The sequence below is a fragment of the Lipophrys pholis genome, assembly GCF_963383615.2.
Source record: "Lipophrys pholis genome assembly, chromosome: 19".
NCBI classification, from domain to species: domain Eukaryota; kingdom Metazoa; phylum Chordata; class Actinopteri; order Blenniiformes; family Blenniidae; genus Lipophrys; species Lipophrys pholis.
In genome coordinates, this window is record NC_137647.1 from 25,265,530 (window position 1) to 25,270,230 (window position 4,701).

The 4,701-nt window shown below is 43.6% G+C and overlaps 1 protein-coding gene across 1 annotated transcript in view; it reads left to right on the forward strand.

Moving 5' to 3' along the window:
- Positions 1-607: 607 nt before the first annotated feature.
- tspan4b (tetraspanin 4b) overlaps positions 608-4,701 on the forward strand; it is a 25,787-nt gene continuing 21,693 nt past the window's right edge. Inside the window, exon 1 of the mRNA XM_080486982.1 lies at positions 608-933. The gene's annotated coding sequence lies outside the window, so the exon portion shown is untranslated. The remainder of the gene's footprint in view (positions 934-4,701) is intronic.

Consider the following 4,701-nt stretch of genomic DNA (forward strand, 5'->3'; position numbering starts at 1 on the left):
AGGAAGGTTCTTACTCGGTGCAATGTGATCTGGGTGACGGTGCTCAGACTCTCACCCCCGCGACCCGGAAACGGATAAGCGGAAGAAAATGGATGGATGGATGGATGGATGGATGGATGGATGGATGGATGGATGGATGGATGGATGGATGGATGGATGGAAACAACAGATTTATTCAAATACATTTTTTATTAATAAATTATTTTTGCTAATTTATTAACTTTAACTAATTAATCCATTACTTTAGGAGTCATTAATGAGTAAATGAGTTTACTTCAATTAATAATTTAAATTTTTCATAAATTACTTCCAGTGATTTATTACTTTCAGTAATCTATTACTTACAGTAATTTAACGCTAATAATCAACATAAATTCCAACAAACAGAATCAGGCCTTCAGACGTTCCTTTTTTAAATGGAAAGTTACATCTTCTGTAGTTTTGGTTTAAATTGTAGTGACAGGAAGGACAAACTGTGTGTGGCTGCAGTCGGGAGAATGAAGATATGTGAGATGTGCTGAGGGGGAGAGTGTGTAGCCGGGGGGAGGGACGAGTGCCGTGGAAAAATGGGAAGGGGAGGAACCTCAAGAGGAACAAACAACAACACACACATCTGGAAATCATTGAGAATTGAGAGAAGGAGGAGGAGGAAGAGGAGGAGGAGGGACAGACAAAGACAGTCCTACTTGACAAAAGAAGAAAACACAGCGCAGACACTTGAAGATGGAGGTTCATAAACCTGGAATCTGAGAGAAAAATAGAGAAAACAAAGCTCCACAGCGTTCCAGGGGAGAGGAGGAAGAGAGGACAGGAAAAGTGAACAAAGGAGAACCAAGCCCGGGGGCGAGGCGGGGGGGAGGAGGCTGATTCTTCAAGAGGAGCGTGACCGAGGGTTGACATCTGAGGGGCAAAAGACGTGAAAATCATCACCAGGTAATCGATTTCTACACAGAAAAGCCTTTTCAACCATCACATGAAAGGTTTCCGTCAGCGTTTACCATGGAAACAATGGATCGCTGGAATTACTCACGTTCATTCTGAGATATCCGAAGGTGCTGATGAGCCTCAGTTTGCTCCTGAAGGCTTCTTCAGCCTGTAAAGTCGGACACACTGTGCTGTGGATTTCAGAAAGTGAGCTCCAACATGTTTCAGTGCTGGATGACACAATCCAGACACAGTGTGGCCGGCGGTCCCTGACGGAGCTGCTTCAGCCTGCTGGCTTCCTGCCTCCATCCCAGTTTGGTCCAGGTCCACTTTCCCACAATGCTTTCTGCCACTCAGCAGTTTTAGCTCACAGCAATAGGTCTAGCAATAATAATAATCAGTTTATTTATGCTTGTACCCTGCAATACGATCCAGAATCCAGAATCCAGAATCCAGGGTGAACCTTGGGAAGTGAGCAGTGAGAAGAATGTTTTCATGTGTCACACAGACTTGATCTCAAACTTTAAGAGAGAAAAACTGTTGGAAATGAGTGTGCAGAACGTTTTCTGATGCCACAGCTCTACACAGTCTATATCTTTTCACAATCTTCGTTACCATCAGCCAAGTTGTTGAGTTGTTGTGTTGATGGTTCGTCTGCTGCATTTTGTCAAGCTGATCAGAAGCTGTAGGCAGAATTTCTGTTACTGTTAGAAATGATTGAAGACGATGTGAGGTCAAAGTACCGGGACATCGACTCTCCTCGAACCCTTCTCACTACACAACACAGGTTTTTAAATCACTACCACAGATATCATCACAATTTCTTGAGTCAGAGGAATCCAAAATCACAGCATCACCGTAAGACATCAGATTTATGTTGAGGAAATCCCAACACAAACTGTTTGAAGACAACAATCATTGACTGTCGAGTGTCTTCAAGCTCTGATTTTATCTTTAGAAACTCTCAATTCTGCAGCAGCTGCATCTTTTTCTTGTTTTGCCACAGTAAAGTTGTTTTGATCTCCTTAAAAAGAACAGCACAGCAAAGGTTGCTTCCCTTCGCCACATTTTCCCTGGAAACAGGAAGTCAGGACCTCACCTGCTCTGTCTCAACGCTTCCATCTCTTCGTGAGCTTTCTTCTTCAAACTGCTTCAGGCATCATGACACCTCTGTGTCTTGTCTGCAAATATAAGTTCAAACATTTCAGATTTTCTGCAAAACTGATAATGACACGGTCGTATGTGGAGCAGGAGTTCAAACATGACGCTCAGAGCCAAAGACGAGCCGATCTGGGACTCCATGACGTGTGAATATGAAGAATCCCACTGAGCAAAAGATGGTGGTCTCTATACATCCAGAAGACGTCCTCAGAGGAGCCACAATGAAAGCTTTAAGACGTCTTTCTTTGACGTTGTATTCACATCTTGTCTGGACGTCAATGATAAAGGACAGATCATCAGTCTTACACCGGACACACAGAGACAATTTAGCATTACAAGCATCGTTTTGGAATGTGGGAGGAAACACATGTACACACAAGTAAATGTCACACACACCTCCAGCTGGATTTTAACCCACAACCTTCTGGCTGTAAAGTGAGAGCACTAACCAGTGCACCAACGAGACGAAGACCTACAGTGCTGATAAAACATTTACTCAGGTACGTCGTAGTATTCACCAGATGAAAGGTTCTCAAAGTACCCAGTTTCTCCATGGAGACTTGAAAAGCTCAATACCTTGGGACCAAAACACTAAACGGTCCTAACTCAGACATTGTCCATTAAACTTCCCACGCTGTCTCCTCTTGTCATGATCTACTTCCTCAGTATTTTAAAGACAAATCAATAATCCTACCGCCAGTTGGACTGAACACACAGCTTGGGACCTTTCTACTGATTCTGAGTCTTAGATGTCCGTCATTTTATTTTTATGTGTCATTTGTCAACTAGTTCTGGTGTCAAACCGACGTCCAGATTACGGCCTGGACGGATGGACGTGTCTTGGACGTGTCTTGGACGTGTCTTGGACGTGTCTTGGATGTGTCTTGGACGTGTCTTGGACGTCTACGTACGTTGTTTGCTCAGTGAGATATGTCTGGAAGCTTTCAGTTCAACTCAGTAATGTTGGTCACTTCAAACCGATTTAAGCGTGAGACCTGAGCTGAGACGTGAGTGAAGCAGCAGCCGCTGAGCTGAAGATGCAACACAAGCATGAAGGCTGCAAAGTACCACAAACACAAATATCGCCTGACGTTCCACTCTTTTATTTAAAAAATGTCAGGATGTTGAAAATGCACTTAATGTTCTTTGTAAATACCACAAAGTTGAAGGTTTACAGAAACATTTCTTACTGTGCTCATGCAATCTGAGGAAAAGATCCGTATTTGTTCCTGACGGGGCCCCGCTCTATCTGGAGATAGACCTACAGTCTATCTGGAGATAGAGCGGGGCTGCATGTGGCCCCCTGATGCAGAAGGGAATATATCTATTATTATACATTATAACTGTAATGGAGACAAGTTAACGTCATAAAATAAGCTTCAGTGAAAAACCACAACTATATATGTGGTAATAATATCACCAGCACTCCTTATATGTTATTAACTGCAATGGAAATTTTCTCTGGTCTGACATTTTTGAACATTTCTAAGTGAAAAGGCAACACTTGCATTTTGTGGGTCCGTGTTACACAACAACAGTGCTGGAGTGGCTGGATAATACCCCGATTCCCAAAGTGGAACTTTGTCAAACTGCTGGGACTCCATGGAAACGAGGGACAACAAGCAAAGTGCTCCTCCTCTGTGTGTGTTTAAACGGGAAAAACACAACTATTATGAATGGTGCTGTGTTTTCTGAAATGAAAACGCAAAAACGAGTTTTCACTTGAAACTGTGCAAATGGGGGCATAGGACTAAAAACAGAAGCTAAAAATTCTATAAAATGTCCCAAATGTTCTTGTGTCATCGTGGCCTTAAAGTGCAAATTACACAGAACAATGTTCAAAAAAAGCAATAGAAAAATAAAAGTATTCACATGATGAAGCACTTTGATCATACTGCAGTCATCCATTAGTAAACAACTATAAGAAACAAGCGAAATGAAGTGGTTATTCTGTGGACACTGGCCTCAAAACACCGAAATAAAGTGAGGAAAAAGAAAGATGCTCTGACATGTCACACTGTTCAGCGACAGTGGAAAACGTTTTTCAGGAAGAAGAGTATGACAGCATGTTGGAGGGAGCGATGGACGTCAGACTGAACAGAAGTGACTCTAAACAGTGACTCTAAAGTTACTCCACAGTAACTCCACAGTGACTCCACAGTGACTCGACATTGACTCCACAGCAACTCCACAGTGACTCCACAGTGACTCCACAGCAACTCCACAGTGACTCCACAGTGGCTCCACAGTGACTCCACAGTGGCTCCACAGCAACTCCACAGTGACTCCACAGTGACGCCACAGTGGCTCCACAGCAACTCCACAGTGACTCTACAGTGACTCCACAGTGACACCACAGTGACTCCACAGTGACTCCACAGTGACACCACAGTGACTCCACAGTGACTCCACAGTGACTCCACAGTGACTGACTGTGCGGCTTCCCTTCCTGCACCTTGACTCCCTGAGCCAGAAGCCCTACATTGTAGACATATTCTAGTAGACTATTCCTCCTACCATATCAACTATGCACTGTATGTTGAATGTTCTACTAGAGCAGGGGGGTCCAACCTCGGTCCTCCAGGGACCCTGTCCTGAATGTTTTAGCTCCTCCCA